The following is a 24,439-nucleotide window of genomic DNA, read 5'->3' as shown; positions in this document are numbered from 1 at the left end:
CTGAATCCAGTCTACCTCATAAAATGTCTTCCTTGGTCAGTCTGACTTTACATTCATGCTCTCTTTTTGAATAATCGCTGTTTCTTCTATGCATACTGATTCTTCACCTTCACATGGTATTCTGTACACTACCTTCTAGTCAAGACCACGACCAAACAGGCCTGTATTGATCTTTCAGCGATGACAAATAGTATAAACTAAAACTGGAAACCCCGTTGAGACGAAACCGCCATTTTCTTCAAATCAGTTGAGCTGAGAAAGGCTTGCACAAAATGATATAATCTCAGAAGCTATATCGCAGACAAAGTTTCTTAGTTTCACAAACGATCTCTGTTTTCCGATTCAACAAAACATCACTTGTTCAGACGTATTCAAAATTAGTCAGCTGATAACCGTTCATTATTAGAGCACAAGTTATCTATGGGTAAAATGAAACAGAACAATCTCACTAAACTCAGAAATAGGAATAATGATAATAAAAAAATCTCTATTTATTAATCTGGAATAGTTTTGCTGCAACAATACAGCGTTTCTACCTAGGGCACAAAAAATTAATTAAAATTGAAAGTTTGATTTCATTGATCCTATTAAGATGGCTGACACCACTTCCTAGGATTTCTCTACGTCAAGTTTACAAATTACCGTAAAATGTCTTTTAAGTCCTTAAAAGTGTATTTCTTGTGAGCAGCTTTCAAAGGAGATGAGTGTGAGACATGACGGAGTGGAATACTTAAATACAGAACGTTAACCATCGAAAACACATGTAATTAAGCCATAGTAACAAAATTAATGAGTTGGAAGGATCAGCAGCCAACACAAGATATACAATATGAAGTTAGGGACGGACCATTATATTTTCCAGGGGTGGGCGGAGGGAGGGGTTGGACAATTTTCTTGGGCCTAAAATGTTTCTCTCACCTTAAGGTTGTGCATGATTTTTCTGGTGGGCCATATTTCAAAAATAATAATAACGACAGTAGAAAACACTTGCACGAATTTTTTTGACCAGTTTTTACTCTCCAGGAATTTTATTTGGTAACTGCCCAACCTCGTCCCCCATCCCAGCCCACGAAAAAAGAATGGTCCACCCCTTACCAGTTTGGGGAGTGTGCACGTTTAAATGAACAGGGTCTCTTTTTAAATTAAAGGGAGGTAAAAAAAAAAAAAAGATAGGTACTTAAAAGATCATTCACGACATAATTTTACAATATATGTTATAAAAAAAGCCAGTAAAAGTAACATAATCTGCCATAACAATAAACAGTAAAATTTCCATACCAATAAACAATAACTGTCCAAGTCACTCGTCTTAACTAATCTCGTGCCTGAAATGGTTTGGAATTTTTGCTTCTTTTTATTAAGAAAAAGATTGTTTTTTACACATCCGTGTGAAGGCACACTCCAGTTTTATGGCAAATGTAATATTCTGTTACTACGAAATTAACAGTAATAATAATAATAATAATTATTATTATTATTATTATTAATACATTTCTACAGCGCAAATTAACATATATGTATATGATCAAATGCGCTTTACAATAACATATACAAGTCCTAAAAATAAAATCAAAATCCACTGAATAAAAATATTGAACCTTTTTCCTAATAAAGAAAGGATACATTGCAAAATGTTAAAAATTACATCTGCTACTTAACTAAAATGAAACCTTATCTAATTATAAGAACAACACGCAATAAGAACACGAAATTCGTGCTTTTGTCATTAAACGTTGTAAACGCGTACTACGAGGCAGGTAATATGCAGGGACTAAAAGAATTTTCACGATTCTCAACCCCTACAAGATAGGACAGGTATTCCAGTCAGTTTTTCAAGAAAGTTCGTGTATAAATCCGTGGCGATATTGTACACCCAGGCGGCATTCATGAAACTCTTTCTTGTGTCATCAAAAATATTGAATATTACCGTTACAAACGAGAAAGCAATTAAAAAAACTCTTCATTGCCAATTTTTCCATATCCATGCAAACTTCACCGACAACTGTTTTCCGCCATATATAAAAATATCCCACAAATTACCTAAACTAGATCGTCACTGAAAGTGTACTTACAAAATATTTCGGATAATCAAACCAGCCTTCACAGTAACAAGAAGTCGGATGAAAGATTTCGTAAATTCTTCCCTGCTTCTTTGAACTGTTTTTATACATCCTTTCAAGAGCACCATTTGATTAAAATGCGCATTGCTACCACAATTTCAATACCAAACAAATACCAAGACATATAAAATACTTATATATTTAAAACCAAGACTGTTCTTCAAATATATTTGTAATAAAGTCAATGGACGATGTTACTTGTAAATTAACACGTCCTAAAACTTGACTGCTATTTCGACTCTGAGCCATCAATAAATTACGCCCCAAGACTTGACACCTATTTCGATTTTGAACCATCAAAGATTTATACGTCCAACATTGAGCTACATTGAATGCTTAGGGAACGAAACGGTCAATCTCCTTTCATCATGCTTAATGCTAGGTTTAAAGTGACTTAAAGTGACTTTTTGTTTTTTGTGTGTTTTTTCCCCATTTTTTTTTTATAGGCATGAGTATTTAAGGATTGCCTTTGATGTTTAAAGATAAAAACTAGCGATAAAAAAGAACGACGTTTCGACCTCTCCGAGGTCATTTCTAAGTAAAAAAAGCGATTTAAATTATTTTAAATTTTAAACCATGGTATGCCTTATCGTACCGGTACAGCAATTTGCAGAACACGGTTTACAATTTTCATAAATTGCATGGCTTCGCAAAAGTACAGGTTTTCAAAACTATATTACGCCCCGCCCACACCATGCCGGAGAAATTTTAAAACGGAGGTTTTACTCTGAAAACGCATCAAATGTTCTCCGTCCACACTACGCCGAACGAATTTGAAAACGGAGAATTCACTCAGAAAAAGCATCGAATGTTTTCCGTCCACACTACGCCGGAGAAATTTGAAAACGGAGCAATCACGGGCCATTTTGGATTTGTGTTTAAGGAAAATCCGGGCAGGGAAATCACACGATTATCGTAACGTAATCGTTTTCGAAAAGCTTCGTTTTGCAAAATAGTCTAGTGTAAAGTCGCCCATTATTTTTCCATTCTAACTACACATAAACCTAATTATGAATTCTCTTCCTCGGTTAGAATGAACCGGTTCATTTCTATCCTATTAAGAAACAGCTGGATTGAGAAAAACTAAGGACTGCCAATTTAGCAGAAAGTAGCCTCTTTTAAATCTAACTATTTCCAAGTTGGACACTGAGCATGTAGTCCTATTCTGTACAGTGGACCAAGTGATGTCCAATTTGGGAATTAGTTGGATAGTTTCTTGCATGGGAGTTGAGCAAATTAACATAATTACAAAAGATATCCTTTCACAGCAGGCGGTCAGCTATCACAGGATATCCAAGTTCGTTTAGCAAGTCGTATAGGTTACCCACGGTTATGTGGCGCTGCCTAGCAATGAAAGACAGTGCAGCATCAAACGGGTTTAAAGTACGCTTGTCAAGGAAACGGATCTCCGATGGGGTTAAGCCCAGTCCCTCAGCAACCACCTCCCACTCTGGACCACCTAGGACAAACACAAAATCAAACCTAATTTTTATACACTGGCGTGGTAAAATAATGAAAAGAACAACGTGAACTAACAAAAATACAAAAGAAAGGTTTAGAATCTGTTGATTGGTCTTTAAAGTGGGCAGCTGACACTGAATAAAGATTTTAATATAAACAATTTCGTTTTCACTCCTGATCATTGATCAAGGTAACTTGCTGTGGAGAGAAAGAAAGCAATGAAAATTGAGATATTTGAGTGCACGAGATTCAAAACAAAATACCTTCCCTGTTTTCCCAAGAACGCTGAGTCCAGGTCAGAGTGGACAGAAATACAAGAACTGAATCTACGAAAACGTCCACCCCAACCTCGTTCTGGCGTTATTGTTCTTACACACTGAAGAGGAATGCAGGAAAGATCCATTTACATTTTAGAAATTGCGGTCACGCCCCTGTTCAGCACAACCAGCATAACTTACCACTCAAGTCAATTGTAAGTTCTCTTCCCTTGGAAACTGGGATGCTTCGAATATCAAGGTGTTCAGACAACAAGGGACCTGGAGAAAAGCAAAGGGTGTGGTCATAGAGGAACAAAAATAGCGGTCACTATTTTCCCGACGCGTGGATGCCAGACCATGGGGGAAATGACAAAACGTGCCTCACACCAGCCACGGCTAGCAGAACCCCAAGCGATGTGATAGAGGAATTTCTGAAAGTGGTACTGCCATTGCCATGACAAAAGCAAAACTAGCGATGTAACCTCTTGGTAAGGTTTTCAGATTAAAATGCGATTAGTTGTTCAAAAGAAAAATCCAAAAATGGGAACTACTCCTTTCAGACCATTTTATGTGAAATGCTTAAGTACATTTTAGTGAACAGTCAATTACTACAAAGAAACTCCATACACATTTTGATTTCACAAACGTCTCCGTAGAATTATGATACCAAATCAAGTTCCATGACGATAGCAATATATGTTAACAGTACGTGCTATGATTGTTCGTACACGTGGAGTACTAACTCCCATAAATTCACAACAAAAACATTTATAGAAAGGCAATCGATTACAAGATGTTTGCCCAATGATAGACTCACCGGTACATCCAGCTGGTGTAATCTCTCTCAAATGGTGGAACACATCAAGTCTGTTTGACTCTTTAGCTTTCCTTGCTAAGCAACGAATCATTGTCTTGGTCTCAGAATCTGGCTGTTCCAGAGAGGCGTCCTCTACCTTTATAGTCTTTCTCAGCTGAAGTTCAGTCTCTTTGGCATCACATGACTGTGACAAAAGAGCTCCTAGAACCTGATCAGGAATGGCAATTTCTTTACTTCCTATGAATGGCGGCAAATTCACAAAATTAGCTTGTTACATGTTGTTTTCTAGCAAGAGGACAGTGCCAGTCTCATGTAATAGAATTGCACAATTTTTTTGAACCCATCACTTTTAATTTAAAAAAAAAAACCGCATTCAATTTACTCCTAATTTCCCCCACCTGATAATGTTAGTTGTCAGGTTGTAAACACGTGCCCCAAATCTTCTGTAGTGCAACAACTTCAACACTGGACGAAAGATCTTTGTAGGGCTATTTGGTTGGTTACTATTTCCACATAATAAATTTCAACACATCTAACCCTTTCGGCCAGGGTTCTAGGGACAAAAACACAATCATATAAGGTTACCTTCCACGGAGGCTACGCTTCTTCCATCACTTTCGCCAAGTGTTGGCTGTGGAATATAAATATGAAAAAATTACCACAGGGAGTGCCTTCCTTATAACGTGCTATAGACACAAGATTAGTTTAAGAAACAAATATGCAATAAAGTGCAATCAGGAAGGTAGATCCACCTTTAAAATTTGACATTATCTTTTACCCTTTGGTAGCTACTCACAGATATACCCGCGTAATGTGTTATACAATACGCTCTGGGTGTTCTGCATATATATACCTCTTACTAAACGAGTTCGAAGTCCGCTGTTACGGACCGAGTGCTCCGTGCTCGGGCTATAAAAAAAGGGGAGAAAACAAGGACCCGTAACGTACAGCGCAAGCCCAGAGATCGAGGCTAGTCAGATATTTAATGTATCTTTAGTGTGTGCCTGACAGGTTTGAGAAACAATTTCTAGCCAATTTTTAATGACTGATGCACATCGAAGCAAAATGAGTCAATATGCAATCGTTTTTAAGTCGCTGGCACGCTTTAATACACAATTTAAAGGAACCAAAGTAGTTTCATTTGCTAGTATTATTATGTCAGCCGACAGTTGGTGGACGAGTTGCTGACGGTTTAAAATGGGAACCATTCTTCACAATGATATAAACTTAAACTCAAAGTTGGATTGTGAACTGAAATGGACAATTCTGTTAATTTTAACGTAATGTTATGCTAGTTAAAGTAATTTCATGGAAGTACTGTAATTAAGATCATATGTTGTTTAAGTCCATTAAGCGATGTATGTTAATAAAATAATAGTGCTCAGTATGGAGTCAAACCATTTCCCCCTCCTTTACCCTCTATTACATTCTTTGTTATATTTAACACTTTCACAAACGTACATTACTTTTCGCTTAACTACCTGATTTCCTATAGGCGCCAGCCATGGTGCAAACTGCTCGACCTGAACACTAGTTTTCTCTGCAACAGCAAACTTGGTGCAAAAGTTCGTCTCAACATTGTGCAATTCAGACTCGGACCAGAAGTGCAGACATTCCTCTTGCTTGCAACCTTGTGCACAATGTTTGCGACAGTAGTAAATCTCACCTCCCTGACAACAGATTGGACAGAGGAAACTTTCTTCATATTTCATGCTCTTCAGCCAACAAAACTCATTTCGCATGGACTCAAGAAACAGTCCCAGCTGCCTACGTACTGCATGGGCACAGCTCACGACAAAGGTGTCATTGCTGACATTTGCAGACGTGTGGACAACAACTTCAATGGAAGATGAATGGCACAGCAGGATTACAGAGCAGTTTTTTGAGGTGTAAAATCTTGCAAAACTGTGGTACAAGTGTGGGTCCACTGCGCTCATATATTTATCTTTGCCCCACTGAATGAATTGCAACACCAGTCGCGAAAACAAGCCAAACGGAACTTGACCAGATTCAAATGTTAGAAAAAGAGGTGGAACTTGGGCAGATGCAACCAGCTTCATGATACCCTCTGGTGGATAGGTCATCAACATGGATGGCACCAGGTACTGCTTATTACATGAAGCATCTGATGAAGGCCAAAGACAAAGCAAGCTGAATTTCTCCATAATTTCAATTAGACTCTCAATAGTTTCTTTGTTGTCAAAGAGAGTATCCCAAGCATGACTTAGAAGTTTCTCCTCTAGTATTCCTGTTTCCTCGAGTTTACACCAGAGTTGTTGAAAATTCTCTTCTTTACGATCACAAGGCCTGATGGTTATCACTTTCTTGAACACGTCAATCAACCACTGAGGTTCCAAAACTACCAACTTGTCCAGCTTTGGAGTGTCGCTGAAGTGAATCAGAATTCTCTGGTCATGTAGAAAGTCCAATAATGTACAAAATTGTTTTTCATCTGTAATATTACATTCTTCAAATGCAATCTGTTTAACACTGTCAAGAGGGATCCATTTGTCACCATCGTTTCTCCGAGCATTGAGAGCCTTCTCGAATTTTAACCACTTGATGGGAATGGGCTCTTTCAAATGTGGCAGTTCCTTAGCAACTTCAAGAACTTTTTTACGCAAGCGTACGACTTCGGAACACTGAACCTCATGGCCTGACTTTGTGTTGTCCACGACAAAGACACTGTCATACAGGTGGCTTTTGTGGGGCTTGCTCCGTAGAGAGCCAAATACGTTCTCGGCCAGTGCATGAGGATCACCACCACCATAAGGTTTGTCAGCATGAGTGCCACCAAGAAAACAGGGGGAAGCTTCTCAGATTCAGATTCCGGGTATACCTCACGACTCTCATCTTGAATGGCTAGGGAAGCAACAGAGGACATCCACAAATCTAGATAATCTAAATTGATTTTCACATTAAATGTGTCTTCCCGTTTTCCACACAGCCCGCGCTTCACAACCGGTTCGGCTATTTCATATGGATTTTGGCTCAGATTATTTACCAAGAGGTAGATCGCCCTTGGAGTAAGAAAAACTGGGTGAGTTGTATAGTAAACCGACTGCCCGGCAAAATCCCACAATACTGAATATATGTCGTCGTCTTCTTCTTCTTCTTCTTCTTCTTCTTCTTCTTCTTCTTCTTCTTCTTCTTCTTCTTCTTCTTCTTCTTCTTCTTCTTCTTCTTCTTCTTCTTCTCGTTCTTCTTCTTCTTCTTCTTCTTCTTCTTCTTCTTCTTCTTCTTCTTCTTCTTCTTCTTCTTCTTCTTCTTCCACTTTGTTATCTTCCTTAAGAAACATTTCAACCAAAGTTGCCATATCTTCTGACATGTCAGGTGTGAAATCAGCGTCCTGTGGGCCTCTGGATGTTTGAATAGCTTCTGAATCTCTTGGCATCTCACCAGATCGAGTATCTTCAGGGATATCGTGATAGGCTGCTGACTCGTGGCTGCTGGTGCCAGGAACAGCTACAGCTGCAGCTGAAGCTCCTAAAGTGAAATTGCTAATATCTGCTTCCACCACAGAGTCATGGCCACTTGGCACATTGGAAGCTGAAGATGCTGACTGGAGATCACTGCTTACAGTGGCAGAGACTGGGTCGACGAGGGGTGTGCTTCCAGACTTCAGAGACTCTGCAAGTTTTTTCTCAGGAGTACCTTTATTCTGCCTCAAATTTTCAACAGTTAATCGGGCTGCATGGTGCTCATAAGATATAGTCGACCCAGAATTTGTTATTTGGTCTTTCTCCCCTAGCTTCCAAATCTCGGTTGATAATTTAAAATGAGAAGGGTCAACGTTTATCCCTACAGTGCTGCCTTCATCTGGGTTGAAAGGTTTTCCCTTGAGTGACTTCTGTAAGCTGGTCTTTCCAGAGCGCTCTTGACCGATCAACATGACTGGCACCCTCTTGACATGAGTTTTTCCTTCCGTGAGGGCATTTTTGTAAGCTTCCAAAGCCAAAGGCCCACGTGCAAGAATCTCTGGAGGTATTAAGATGAAAAAACAAAAGACACTAAGTAAACAAACCTACCAACACGAAAAAAATTAAAGTATAGCTAGCTATTAGCCCCGCTATCAAATTCAGTAGATGTGAGCAAATTCGCCAGGAATTTAACTTTCTAGTTAGTTGAACCTGTGCAAGTTGCGCCACAAAAAGCCTAATTGTCCGGTTAGAATTTTTAGGGAGGAAGTAAACGCGAAAAGCAACGTGATTTAAGTAGAACAGGTACAACGACGCCTGACGCCTGACGCCTGGGTTTGATGGCACATTTCAGTCGGCAACATCATAAATCAAGTGTATCACGTGAAAGATGAAACGTTCAGCATGTCATAAGTGTGGCGCAGAGCAAAAAAACCTGGGTTTTTGATGGGGATTCGAACCCATGACCTCCCAGATACCGGTCAGGTTCTCTTGCCACTGAACTACAGTAAGACTCTCGATGAGCTGGGCTGTTTATTAGGTTCGCATGATTGATGATTTTAGCTGGGCATTGTCAAGTTTAATATACAGATTTAGCCAAGCATAAAAGCGGAGCTCTTCCTTACAATAAGTTAACCTGGTACGAGCATGAAAAGCTGGGAAGCGGTCAACTTAAAAAAGCACGTGACCTCAATGAGCTCTAAGTCTGAGCACGCGATATGGTCACGTTAAACTGGTCAGCAGATACTTTGATTTGACAAGTGTCAATATATCAATTTCGATATATTAACATTCAGCTTAAAACAATAGACCTCAGTACGAGGCCTTGGGGAATAACTACAGAGTTTGTGGTGTCTATTTCCCCGAGCCTCGTGCTGAGGTTTATTGTGTTAGGCTGAATTTTAATATATCGAAATTAGTCTACTGACCATAAGGTGGACGTCCAATATCAAAGATGTACGCTGTGAACCAAGGCTGCATATTAGCTAGAGTATAGCAGCCATGTTGCACGACGTAGTCATCGTTGCAAGGCGCACGCGCCCGCGATCCATGCCGCTAGCAATGTTGACCACGAAAAAACGTCGCATGAATTTTTTTTCTATGCATGCATTGCATGTGGTTTTGTTCCTACAGTTATGGTGCTCCGATTGGCAGCCCTTGGGGCCACCGGAGCTCCGCTAATATGCACTTGAAAAGTTCGGAGAGCAAAACAAGAAGCTAACGTTGCTACTGCGTTTGCCTACAGCAACTCTTACCCTAATTTAGTTGCCTACAGACTTCTCGGCGCACGTATCATAATTCAATGATTGTCTAGTCGAACATATAATTGAGAAATTTCAATGAAACTTAACACATAAAAAATAGGCCGCTTCTTTGCGTTTTCGAGGTGTCTGTGAACAGTATTTAGATAAAGTTTTGCAGGGGAAAGATTTCTTTCTATCAGAAATAAGTAAATAAATTGTGAATAAATTTCGGAAGCAGCGTTTCTGTTACTAACCTTTATTACATAGTAAATGGTTTGAACCCAGGAGTATCAGTAGTTCGTACAGTGTGATCGTCCGGGTGAAGGTAGTTCTAAAAAGAACTGTTGCTGGTGACTGACCTTTCAACAACCTGAACGGAAGTCATCTTCTGAGTCAAGTGAATAGTGTTTTGTCAGTCGATGATGTTGTAAGTCTGGTCCGTTGAACATGATTGGTCAGTTTAGCCATGATGGTATTGGCTGAAAGACTCGTGTAAAGTTTGTCATCAGTCATTGGTGGGTTTCGATCCGTCTATTGTTAGCCAAATTGGTCGGTTTTTGGTCTGTCTATTGTTTGTCAAATTACGTCGGTCTGTCGGACGTCCGTTTGTCGGTTTCATTCCGTCATGGGTAAGTCGTTTGTAAGGCGCCGGTGGTTGTTGACATCTGTTAAGAGGCGTTTGTTCTAGGTTAGTGTACCAGCTTTCCAGAGTCAGTCGTTGAAAATAGTTTGAACTGTAGGTTAAGCACTGAGCAGAGTCCCAGTCAATGTTGTGGTTTGTCAGTTGATGATGTACAGCAATGTGATTGTTGGCATCACCATTTCTCGTGGCTCGTTTCTGTTCAGTCAGTCTCGTGTTAAGGTTTCTGCCAGTCTCACCAATGTAGGAAGCCTGGCAGTCGGAGCATTTGATCTTGTAAACTGCTCCCTGTCTGTTGTTAGGTTCGTCCCTGTCTTTCACGTTGGTCAGTAAGTGTCGTAACGTAGATGTAGGTTTGTGGGCTACACGGATATTGTAGGGCTGTAGGATCCGTGAGATGGTCTCAGAAGTACCCTTAACGTAAGGTATAGTTACACGAGTCTTTCAGCCAATACCATCATGGCTAAACTGACCAATCATGTTCCACGGACCAGACTTATAACATCATCGACTGACAAAAAACTATTCACTTGACTCTGAAGATGACTTCCACTCAGGTTGTCGAAACGTCAGTCACCAAAAACAGTTCTTTTCAGAACTACCCTCACCCGGACGATCACACTATACGAACTAACCTTTATTACATTCGCTAAACATTGGAAAGTTATCGTTAAACACAGCGTTGAATCGCTTCGCCTTCAGCACATGAAGTTTGGACTACTTGCACACTTTTCGTCTTTTCAGCCGTTTACTTTCGTGATGACCGATTCCACCTACGAATCACTGCATTTCCCCATCAAAATACTTTTGAGTTAATTAGTTTGCTTTTTGCCTTTCATTGATAACCTTTCCTTTCTTAAAACTTTCTTAGCATGAAATGTTTTCGTCCCTATGCGGATTTCGTGTGCGGCGCGGAGTCTGTGCTTTCATTCTTCCAGTTGCTGTGATTGTTGATGAGAATAAGCAACTTGATCAAGAAAGCACAATGAATTTTCCTCGCATTGACAGACGTTTTCTATAGTTATTTCATAAAAGCGATAGACCACGCTTTCCATGGGTTCACCGGCACAATAAAGCACTTGGGATGCCGGGAGAACACTCGAAAAGCTTGTAAATCACGAGCCGTTAGGCGAGTGATTTACTAGCTTTTCAACATCCCGGTGGTTTATTGCGCCAGTGCACAATTAGAAAGAGTGGTCTATTGCTTAAATAGAAACACGATTTTTAACCAATCAGCGCGCGTATTTTCTTAGGACTGTTTTCTAAAAAGAGATTTCGTTCGTGATGGCTCAATAGGAATTAGATAGGACTAGCGCGCGCGCTATGCTATAATACATTTGGGTAGAATATCATTGCTTTGAAAGATTCCATTCATGCAAATAATCAAATTCCGGATAAAAAATACTACCATGAGGTTTAAAGTTTATTTTTAACTTGCAGCTGTTAAGGTAAGTCACCTGGTAGCTACCGCATCTTACTCAGTAAAGGCGACGCTAACTGGTGGAGATTTGCTATAGTAGTAATAGCAGTAGTTGATCTGGTGTTTTATAATATGCATTGCTTATTGTTACTTCTTTAAGCTACATCTACCAACACGACTTTACAAGCAGCATCACGTTAAACTTTATCATGAAAAAAAAAAAAAAATGAATTACATCAGTTATTCCATCCGTCCGGTCAGTCAGTCAGACAGTCAGGCCGTCCGACCGTCCGTTTCTCAGTCAATCAACCGTGTATTTACCTTTATTTTCTGCAATGAGATTGAGAACTCGCTCAAATTCCTAGAGGAGAACAAAATGCACACGTTTACCTCTTCTGTAATATAGTACAAGAAAGTTTTAAGGAGTTTGTCGCCAAATGGAAACTATAGAATCTTGAACTGTGCACATCGGCGACCTAATACGGGGTTCGTACAAAAGAACACCAGACAGACCCCTCGCAAATAACGAACATTTACATCTGCGTTACGCAACAACCACACGAGACACTGATCAAAATATTACCATAATTATCATCAGAAGTAAATATGTCAGGTACTATTGAATTAGTTTACTACTCGTTTGCATCAGGTTTGTGGCATTATTGCAAAGTTTTTTTTTTTTACTTCTTTTTTTCTTTACCGCACTTTAAATGCTTCAGCTTGTATACACATTTGTAGAATCGTACTGCCGTACTGCATTTAAGCTGTGTAACGATCGCTAACTTGATGACTACCCTACACAATGTAGCTGCTGATACAAATTTTCACTCACGACGGCAAATAGTGTGTTAAAAGATTGTCGCAGAGCTACACGATGCCTAGAAAAATTGACATAAAATACACCCCTAACCTCAAAGTAGAAGGTGGGATCTTCAACACTTTCCATTTCTGTCACCTCTTCTGGAAAGTATCGCCTCATACAGTCGCGCACCGTCTTCAACCAATCCATTAAAACATCATTATTTTTTCCTTGGACTCTCTTACAGAGGCGGAACAATCTTAATAGATCTGAATATGAAAAGAACAGTTAAAAGTAAAATTTAGAAATTCTTGATGATGCCATCATCATCATCATCATCACGGTGAAATCTTTGCGCATGATTACAAGAAACTCCTCCCTCCCTTTTAAAACTAACATTGAATTAATGTAAGCAATCCATGATCCCGGGAGCCATTAAACCCACAGCCCAAGAACCGTCAAGGGGCATTATGTCACTGATGACATATTTACTTGTAAGGTTATCTTAACTGTCCATAACACCTGAAAGGTTCTTTTACGTTTTTGCTTTGGCTTTGTAGTTGCTTTAGAAATTTAAAAGTCTATCTGCCATCAAAGGTGTTGAAAATACTGGCACTAATAAGGTCATTCCACTGAAATAGAACCTGCACTGAAATTTTTGTCAAACTTTGTCTATTGATTGTTTATATTATTTTGAAATAAAAATGAGGGGTCCCCATGCTCGTTTAGGAGCAACAGCACCTTGTTTGTACCCAAAAAATCCTTATAATAGCACAATCATTATAGTCACGATTGCTTGCTAAATTTACGTTTCTTGTTCTACACTGAGAATTGGTCCGTATTTATTTTACATAAAGAAATTGATTACTCAATTCAAAACAACAGAAAAAAAATGATAGGTCACCGTACTCGTTTTTGAGGAAATGACGATTTACCTCTATAGCGAGGTCTCGCCGTAAAGAAGAAGCCGCCATTTTTTTAATGCGCGCGCGCTAATCACGAGTGAAATTACGCGCCAGTTAGCACAAACTCGGAGAAGGCAAGAAAATTATTATATCAACTGCCAAAATTTCTGCTATTGGCCGCTTTCCCCGAGACTCAGTCAATAACCCGTAAATAAATTGTGCGGTCAGGGCCGTAGCCAGAAACCAATCATGACTGAGGCAGTGTCCAAGAAATGAGTTGTGACTGAGGCAATGTCCATGGTTTAATTCTCTTCCTGGGATTTTAGGGTGTTTTTGACGACTACAAACAACGAAAACGAAAAAAATGACTGAGGCAAGTGCCTCGATTTGCCTGTTACTAGCTACGGCCCTGGAGGTAATCAAAAAAGTACAAAGACGACATTGACAACGAATGTTAGGGAGTGTAACAACTTCATCTGCACCATCGTGATCATTGGACCATTAGATAATTACAAAAATAATGGAAACAACTCTCTGAATCTAAACAAACCTTCTATTTTGTTGTGTTTAAGCATATGATTGACACCAGAATTTTCCATTTCAATCACTGTCTTCATGTTATAGAAAGTCAGCTCCTTTTGGACAATCTGTATGCAGAGAAGAATTGTAAGTTTTGAACTACACAAGGGATTCAAATATTTCTGTATTTTCATTCCAGTTGCATGTTCTCGATATCAAGTACATGTTACCTCTATAATATTTTCCTCTGTGGTGGGATCTAGACAATCTTGCGCGCGTTCTACCTCCTCCTGCATCCTAGTTTCGACCTGTTTGGAATATCATTGGAAGTTACATCAGTACCTCTGTCAGTCTAACCAAATCAGAATTCAACAACAACAAAAAAAACTCCAATGTGAATACGCTTGAATACTAGAAACTGACAGACCTTCTGCAGATACACTGATACATTGTTCTCTGCAAGTAAAATCTGACTTTCCAACTGTCAAGAAAAGTGAAGCAATAACAAAAAGTTAACTCTAATCTATCAAAGAAAAGAGCCCCAATTGGTATTACATGACTAAACCGCGCATACAACTTGAACACCTTAAACTATCATGAGGAGGAGCAATTTTCGTGGAATGCAATTGTCTCTAAACAACAAGGTTACGACGAACTAACTATCCACCTAGCTCAACTCTTTAAAAGTTCCCGGCCTTAGAGAAGAGACTGTACTGTATTGCACAGTATTTTAAATACCCTTGATTTTTCATTTTATGATTGACTTGCCAACATTTTGCCGAATTGTCTCTGTATTTGGAATTCTTCATTAATTCATTTCTCTATGACACAGCCTCCCTTTCAAATAAAAGCACCACCCCTAACATCTCAGAAACATTAACATAGAAAATTCCCTGCAATTTATAACGCCCTCCGCAATTAGCAACTCCAAAAAAACAACAACAACCAGTCTCATCACTATCTCACGCTGGTGAAATGGAAGTAATCCAATAACAGTAATTTAAGTGAGTATAAGTACTCTTACTGTTAAGTTGCATTTACTGTCAGCCTTGTGAAGTTCTTACTTTGAAGAATTCTGCAGACCCGTCAAGGAGGGGTTTCTCGAAACAGTCTTCATAAACACTTCTAGAGTTAATTCCCAGTGCCAGTAACATTTCACATGTATTTTTAATGGCCATCCTTCAAGAAAAAAAAAATCTAATTCTTACTACAAGATGATGGATCTTATGTCCCGGACACTAAATCAAATCCTTTTAGTATCCTCATTGTATCCTGGGGTCTGTTTCTCCAAAGCCCAGGAAACTTTTCCGGCCCGTAAAGCCATTTTTAGTTCATCTGTATCTAAAAACGGAGAAGTGTATACGCCTGAAACTTCTGGTATAAATGGAACCCCTCTTCATATTAAGAATAAGTGAATAAAACAGCTCTCTAATCGTAAGGTTCGAGATTTTGCTATTTCTCTTTACGGGCCCGAAAAGTTTCCGGGGCTTTCAAGAAACAGGCCCCTGGTCTGATTTTAGAAAAAAAAATTGTTTTCCCACCTATGGTGTACCTTTACTCATTCTGCTACCTGCCAAGGAAATTATGAAAATGTTACGGGATGAAGTGGTTGCCCACCAATGGAAAGGTCAGCAAGGTATTTTCCACTGTAGTCTGTCCACAGGCGTTTCTTTTGTTTTATTACGTGTAGTTTTAAAGAAGCGAGTATATGAGAATGAGTTTGTTCTATTAATTTGTGTTTTTTTCATTTCTCTTGCTCACGGCGACCTTAAGAGAACACAGGTCTGTTAACTGACTATAGTTACTGACAAGGATAAAACGTGCGGCCCTATTGATCGAAATGCTGTACTGTTTTTAATTAAATCTGTGTTCTACAGTATAACTACAGCATACAGTGTACCTGTCAACAACTTCTCCTTCACGTTCTCTTCTCACCAGTGAAAGCAATGTTTGAGATACACGATCCCTTATACTATCATGCTTCACCACCTTAAAACAATTTGACAAAAAAGTATAACAGAAAAATAATTATGCACATTAGCATACGTTCTGCATATCTAATGGTCTTAACATGATCCTGTATCATATGATTTCTCATTGACAGGCACGAAGATGACGTCCACAGTCTCGAACCTTTTACATCTGTTTACAGGGTGTTAGGCGTATCTAGCTACTGATATAAATTAAAAGCGGCAAGCGGCATCTAAATGGGAACTGTTTTAAGACAGAATCATCAGAATCGTTAAACATTACTTTCATATGAAACTAGATTGCATTGTCTCCCAGTCAATAGCCAATGTTTGAGGCGGAATTCAGTCGATGGAAGTCTGTCTCTTTTGCCGTGTTCAAGGTAACCTTATTGATGCAAGAATAGAATCATGGAAATCTTGTTTCTGGTTCTCTCATACTTTTACTTAACAGCAGCTCTTGTCTAAAAGATTCACCAGTTTACTTCTGACCATTTTCGCTTTTTGTTGTTGTGAAAAGCTATGCGCATGTCCTCTTATTGACTGTGAATCTCATTATAACATTGACTAGGTAGTCTGTGGATCATGAGGCAAACCCGTGCAGCCATAACAATGATTTCATATGCAATCAATACAAGGACAAACGCATAAAACTTTGACGGCAATTTGATTGTTACCAAAATATAAACATGTCTGGATTTATGAAAACAGTGTTTTCGCCAGAGCCGATATAAAGTAGACGATATGCAAATTACAAGGAATGTCCAACTTTTTTTTTCTCCACTCTCTTCCCATAGTTTGAAGTGATTTTAAGGCCCTTAGGAGTCACGAAATCAAAGTGCATATGAGTGATTTGGCACAAATTATTGCCACGGTTGGAACCCCGCCTTAAGGCCACCCCGTTAGTACGGCCACCTCGTTATTACGGCTACTTTATTCTTGCCCGAACAAAAGCTCGGTCAGCCATTTTCGTATTTAAAGAACCCTTTAATACGGCCAGATTTTTGCGGCCCATTGGTGACCGGATTGACGAGGTTCCACTGTATAAAAATCGGGAAAATAATTTCCCGAAAAAAAACTTACCAAGTCCCTAAAAAGAATTAATCCTAACGTGAGAACATCGTGAACACCATTTTGGTGAACATAAACTCTGTCCTGCGAATACAATTAACAAATATAACACATAATACTTAACTAAAGAATGGCTCGGCAGGAGAGCGAGATGGACATATTCAATCACCAAATGTTTAATCATCACTGATGAACAATCATGGAGTTTGCTTGCATATTTTAATACTAAATAACAAACAAAATAGGAAAGATTCTCTGATCGAGCTCCTTGAAATTATGAGTAAAAGAACGGTTGCTAAACTCATAGGTTTGATTGTTCTTCAGTTTAGGCCCAAATACTGACTGGAAAAGACTGAAATAGAATTTCCAAGCCTGTGAATTTCAAAATTTCCTAGGCGGGGTGGCGGGTGTGGGGTGGGAATAACGTATTTTTGGAAAGCTCTTGGAGGTATAGCTTTCCGTGTGATTGAGAAAACATCCATTGAACAAATGAACAAAGAAACGATGTGGTCAATTTTCACTGATTTTGACTGTACTATGAATGAGTTTTAAACTGCAATTGCCCACCAAACACGAAGGGAAAAGATTTCTACTTACACGTACGAACTGTTTTCTTTTGTGCAATGTTTGGAAGAAGCAATTCGCTGAAACGAGCGGTGCATCTTAATGGTTAGTATTGTAAAATTCAGATTTCTCAGGGAACCAGTCATAACTTTTTTATTCACCATGGAACAGTTTGCCATAACAATAATTATGATATTTCATATTCACTTACTAGTAAACTGCTGTTAAGTTTTCACTCCAGTTAAGTTATTTATTATGTTAGATCAACATGTAGGAAAGGAACATACCATGTACATAAGGATATCTCTAATAAATTCCATCGATTCCTGATATCTACTCCAGGCAGTATTCAGTGTGTCCAGGAAGTTGTCATGGTGTGAAAGCAATACATCGTGGCATACCTTGAGAGAAATACAATGGAAGCTTGTTAAGATCCTCTCTGAAAATGTGCCGAGGACATGCAAAGTAAATACTTGAGCTAACAGGCTTGAACTCAGGTCAATTTACAGCATTATTATCGAACTTGTTCTCCAAATACACAGATAATTACTTCCCTTCAGAACGTTAGTACGACGTACATTTTACTTTCATTTTATACCCAGCCCGTTTTCGGATGAACAAGATATCTCAGCCACTTTGAATCAGAAATGAATGACTCTTGGCAGGACGATTCTACTTGAGGTGCCCCAGAATATGAACCTAACAATTTTGATACCATGGCAAGATACTGGGTTCCAGACCTCCCTAATATTAAAGGCTTTCCTGGCCACCTTTAGCGTCCTACGTTGATATTTGCCAATGGTACCTGATCTGCATGACCCAGCAAGCATATAAATATGTTAGTCGATTTCATGGCCTTGCTTAATGTTTTTCGCGCTGAAAATCACTAAAATATTGAAATCAGGTTGGAGGGGACTGGAAAAGAGTGGGTTGTCATAGGAACTGGAATGTTTACAGCCTTAGGTGTGTTGCATGTAGAACTAAGAGCCTACCAAGTTTCAATGGTTTCTGCTGCACATTGACCGAGATAGCTCTATTTATATACTTGATGTAATATTTGGTTGAGCGTAAGACGTCATCAGTCTCATTTGCATATTTAACACATTTTTCAAACTCAAATATCTCCCAAACTAATGCAGATATTTGCAAACGGTAAACGGCATTTTTAATCTCTCATAGAATTCTATGTGATCAGCCAAAGAATTCAAGGGGTAAAAATTTGATAATGCTGGAGTCAGGGTATCAAAAAAATTGTGGATTGGGTTCAGAACCAGCTTAATTTTTTAGGAAATCAAAGTACAGTCGAACCTCTATAAAGTGGCCATCCAGTAAGCGGTCACCCCTCATTAAGTGCCAGTTATCAAAGTCCCAAAATTATTGTCAGTGAAATATTGTCAATAAAACCCCCTATTAAGCAGACACCTCCATTTTCCCAAGGGTGGCCATTTAATGGAGGTTCAACTGTAGTTAACGCAGTTTGATACCTTTTCTACCAGATATTCTGTGACAACTTCCTGGAGTCGAGAGTATAACATCTCTCCATGCCCGTGAAGCACCAGAGTGTAAGCATTCCTGTCCATTTTAAATTAACATCATTAGGACATCAACAGCTTATATATATATCCCTTTGTTAAGTCTCATTAACTAAATAATTTATGCATGTCTTTCAGCCCTACATTGTACATGCACAGTGTACTACAAAGGTGGCTCAAAACAGTTTGAAGCACTTTCCAAGACTTAGATTTTGATGGGTCGTTATAACCACTCTTTATCACTTGATGCTACAATCATGGTATCAGTATCAAAAAACTGCTTAATCATTGGTGAACATGTTGTTATCACTTTTCTGATGTCCAATAGGTTACCATAGCAACAGTACCACCAGCTCAAAACATCCTTAATGACACCTTTAGGGACTTATAATTCAAAAATGGCAAGGTGAAATTTTTTAATATTATCAAATTTTGATGAGCAGGATAAGACAAAACTTTTGGCCAAGTTTAAAAAAAAATCTGTTCATGGGGTTCAGAGCCACCTTAAATTTTCAAGACTTTAAGGTGGCTCTGAACCCCATATTCGGATTTTTTTAAAACTCTGCTAAAAGTTTCATCTTATCCTGCTAACCACAACTTGATAATATAAAAAATTTCTTCATGCTATTTTTCAATAATATTAACCCTTAAAGCTATAATTAACAGTGTTTTTAGCAGGCGATAGAGTTGAGCACTATGTAAACTTATTGTGTCACAAAAATGATAGCAACGTGTTCACCATGACCAATGATTGGGCAGTTTTTTAATACCATGATTGTCGCATCAATTGAGCGGTTACAATGACCCATCAAAAGTCTTGGAGAGTGCTTGAAACTGTTTTGAGCCACCTTAAATGAAGGAAAATCACATGTTACATTGTAGTACACTGTACATGTACAATGCAGGGTTGTGCTCTAGAAGTGCACATGTGCCACAGGCAACTAACTTTTCCCTTTGGGGAAAGTGGAACAACTTACTTTTTTCACATATGCTTAAGTACTGGGCACCCAAGATTTCATGGTTAGGAAACTTTGAGTTCACAGCCTGGCAATGAATGTGTGCATACATACTACCTTTGGTTATAAACTTAACTATATTATTAAGAAACATTTACCTATACAATTCTTCAGCACTATGTGGCATGTATAGCTTCTCGGTCGCCTTTCTGACCAGAATCTGCTGAAAGGCAGTCTTCAGCAATTGCCAAATATCTTCCGCATATTTATCATCTATAGTCATCTAATCAGTAAGCACATAAATCAATACACAATGTATGACAAGCACACATGTCGGAGCCAAATTCTTAATTTTTGAAAGAGGGAATCAAGTGCTGTTAAAAGGTGAAAACTGTTTGTTGATACATAAAAAATCAAATCAGATCTTATAATATTGTTAATGTTAGAGAACACTCGAAGCCCAAAAACAGAGACCCCTTGATGATTGAAGTTGGTACACTTTTTTTGTGTTCCACTTATATTGAGACTAATTTTCCTGGATGAGCAGAACAATAATTAATACCATAATAATTAAGAACTTAAAAAAAGTCCTAGAAGTTTTTCCTGCCCTTGTTAGCACCAAAAAGTGTAGTATGCAATGTGATATTCTTGCATCAATATAATATTCACCTACTTTCAAGGCGAAACCAATTAGAAACATGGTAATAACACTTTCTTTAGCAGGTGCTTAGTATTTGTCCAAAAATGAAAGAAAAAATATAAGGGGTTGATAAATGAACAGAAACGGTACTGGTAGGTGTGGTTCTGGGAGGGGACACTGAGATTGCTTTAAACTGTTGTTGCACGAGAACCATTCCTCAAGAGAGGATTGGTTTTTTGGTATGATCATAATTCCTCTAGTCTCTTTTAAAATATACATTTGGTGGTGTGGATTTAAACATTTTATGTAGAGGGGTTTTGTGACATCTTCAAATTAAATATGATGACATAATTATGTGCAAACATTAAGCAGAATTATTGCAATTTGGCCAAGTTGGTCTCTTAACAATGCATGTCAGGGGGCATTTGGCACTGGCATAATAATGGCAGTTAAATAATAATCACACATTCAACCGGGGTAAACCCTTCAGCATAAGTTGTTATCAAAACATGCCCTCAGTGCTAATAGTGTTAAACTACACACTTTAGAGAATTTGCATGGACTAAATTATCAATTTGACATTTGCACTCATGTATGCATGCTTATCAGTTTCTATCAAAACTTTCAAGGTTTTTTTAACCCAAGAAACTATAAATGCCCTCCTTTTGTTTCTAAATGTTCTTTCAAAGCTTTGGAGAAACGAGGAAACGTTGCAATTTTGTTGACCACACTAAGCCACTTCACACTAATAGCTGATATACTGTGAAATGGCTCAGCCAATTGGATTACAGCATTTGCATTAGTGTACTAGTAAAATTCTACTAAAACTCATTAGTAGAATTCTACTTATATACTAATGCAAATGCTGCAATCTGATTGGCTGAGCTACTCGTATACTATCAGCCATTAGACTGCAGTGGCTGTCGGTCCTCCACAAAATGCGACATTTTTATCGTTTTTCCGAAGTTTTGGAAGAAAGTTAATTTAGATGTAAATGGATACCGGTGAATTAAATTCCTGATAAGACTAAAAGAAGGACATTAGCGGTTCTAAGAGGCGATGGTTGATTCGGCCTTTGGCCTCATCAACTATCACCTCATAGAAATCTCAAGCTCATAATCTAATTGTTAAATAGAAGCACAGAAAAGTTGTTGTAAAAATACTGTAGTTGTAAGCAGGCATAGTAATAAAATCTTAAAAATTGTTGTCACTGACTTAAAAATCTTAAAAATAGACGCCGTTAACATTCATTTCATCACTGAAGAAGGTTATAGTATTTTAGCTGAAACGTCTATTTTTAAGATTTTTAAGTCAGTGACAACAATTTTTAACATTTTAAAAGTTGTTGTAGTAACATTGTTTATCATTTTTGGGTTGTTTTCTAAAAAAAAGATTTAAAAAAACATTTTCCACATGTTTTCATTGAGTTATAGATTTAAAAATACTCATGAAAGTTTGAGAGAACACAAATAATCTGTGGATTAACATTCACACTGGGTCACCCCTTGGCTCAATTGTTCCCACAACATTTCTTGTTCTCTCAAACTTTCACTCATTCATCTATTTTGAAATTGGATTGCAAGCTTAAGATTTCTATCATGTTATAGTTGACACAGGCTGTGCCCTTTAATGTCCACTATCACGCCTAGAAATTGAGAGCGAATAATGTAATTGTTTCAGTTTACATCGACTTGTTATTGAAAACTTCAGACTTTTCTTAAACACTGGTAACTGGCTGATTAATCGAACTTCCGGGTACGAATAAGTGAGTGACTCATTTGTAACAGTCATGCCCCCAGCTCTCAAAGGTCTCACATGAATGGCTTGATACCCTTCGAGATGACAATGGAACAAACCTAACAGTAACAATGTCCTTAGCCCCAAAACAATAACAGCTGCTATAAACAAGCAAAAAAACTATAAGCTTACGAGAGCTACTACACCGCCTATACATCAGCTATACATGTATCTCGTGGCAGGTGTTCAGTACGTGTCAGTGAAAATGAGTGAATCGAGTGCAAATGAAAATTCACAATGTTAAGTGGCATTTTTAAGCCAATGCCAATAAACTTGAAAGTTGTTGATAAGTCCACCTACCGGGAAAGCTCTTATCCTCATCTTGGTGTTTTTCTTCGACCCCTTGCCGGATTGTTGACTCATGACGGAAACTCTTCGCTTTTTCTGCAGCCTTTATCCTTTGTGATAGCTAGGCTCTATATATAGAAGGTCCCCAAGTTTCCCGATTATCAAGATTTCAAATTATGCATCGTGGCCATGTCATGGGCCATGCTATCCAGTTCGAAAAATACAGGGAACACGGACCACAATGCCTTGTGATTCAAGAAGATTTTGAATCGCAAGGTATTGTTGGTGAATTGTGGTGCGTTGATTCTGAAGTAATGCCGTACACAGACCTTCACTTGCCAGTTTCCATGTGGCGTTGCGACTGTCCAAAATTAAAAATTACCTAATCCCCTAGATAAGAACTTGACGTTTTAAAAAGTTGTAGCTCGACAGGGCTCATTGTTTTGTAATAGTGCACGTTTGAATTTCCAAGTTCTTGCGTTGCGTGACATTAAGATTGCGGCGAGAGGGCTGTCGCACAGGTCAAGGGATGTTTTGCTAAATGAACAGTCCTTGCGTTAGGTGAAGCGGATTAATTTCAATTTGGCGGAACTTTCCTTTTTAGTAGCAAAAGTCAATTGGAGATGTTTTACAACAGAGAAACCGGGATAAGCTCCAGCCTGATAGGCCACTTGGCTCGTAGGCAGAGTTTTACCTTACCTTCACGTGGTCAGTAGAGATAATTGACTTTAGTTACAATTGGCTAGGTCTGGAAGGATATGCTTGGGATCTGGAATTGGCCCAAACTATGGGGCGGGATTCCGGAATGCAAAATATCTGTTCTTTTTTTGTTTTGTTTTTTTGTTTTTTTATTATTTTTTTTTATTTTACTGTCACTCAGGGATTTGGAAATTTATCATGGCCCAAATAGATTTTTTGGGGGCCAAAGCGAATCAACCAGGCAAGCGCTAAGTGGTGTCTCCTTTCAAACCAAGCTATAGCGTGTGCCTGGTTTACAGCTGTCTAATTGAAACCGTCAAGTTGGTTTCAGCAATAATATATAGATTTAGGCAAGCCTGATAGCGGATTGTTCAAAGCCCGGTTGTTAACAGCCCGATTAAGATAACCCAGGATAAGCGAGAATTTTCAGTTGAGTTTGCAAATTTACGCTGAGGTTTTCCGTTAATGTTGTTTGGCCTTCTGTTTTGAGTTTGAGTAATCCAATGGTCCTCAGAATACACAAAACAAAAGCAGTAAAAAACATTTGTATACAAGAAAAAATTATACTTCGGTCAACTTTTATAATCCTGGGTTAGCGTTAATCGATTTCCGAACAACCTGACCCTGTTTACAACAAGTTGACCTGACATGAGCCCGCGAATTAATCGAAAACCAGCACTTGATCGGCGGTCAACATCAACAAACACGTGACCTCGATGAGCTCTAAACTTTAGCCCGCGATATGGCCACGTGATACGGTCAGTGGATACCTTGTTTTGGCAGGTGTCAATTGACCATAACATGGATGTCAAATATCAAAGAGCGA

The 24,439-nt window shown here is 38.6% G+C and overlaps 1 pseudogene across 1 annotated transcript; it reads right to left on the bottom strand.

Annotated features, from left to right (window-relative positions):
* Nucleotides 1-63: 63 nt before the first annotated feature.
* On the bottom strand, nucleotides 64-23,425 carry LOC110065744 (uncharacterized; annotated as a pseudogene). Its single transcript, XR_016208482.1, has 17 exons — nucleotides 22,927-23,425; nucleotides 20,348-20,472; nucleotides 19,186-19,273; nucleotides 17,989-18,102; nucleotides 17,150-17,221; nucleotides 16,000-16,088; nucleotides 15,164-15,278; nucleotides 14,527-14,580; nucleotides 14,330-14,407; nucleotides 14,131-14,227; nucleotides 12,787-12,944; nucleotides 12,198-12,237; nucleotides 6,137-8,642; nucleotides 5,241-5,286; nucleotides 4,656-4,892; nucleotides 4,040-4,117; nucleotides 64-3,579 (listed from the first exon to the last, which is right to left on the bottom strand). The product of XR_016208482.1 is annotated as an uncharacterized LOC110065744 (transcript).
* Between the last annotated feature and the right edge of the window lie 1,014 nt (nucleotides 23,426-24,439).

This window comes from Orbicella faveolata, unplaced genomic scaffold (genome assembly GCF_042242905.1).
Source record: "Orbicella faveolata isolate gen_17 unplaced genomic scaffold, um_ofav_v1 contig_25, whole genome shotgun sequence".
Classification (NCBI taxonomy): Eukaryota; Metazoa; Cnidaria; class Anthozoa; order Scleractinia; family Merulinidae; genus Orbicella; species Orbicella faveolata.
Note: the sequence above shows the minus strand (reverse complement) of the source record. Positions and strands in the feature narration are given on the sequence as shown.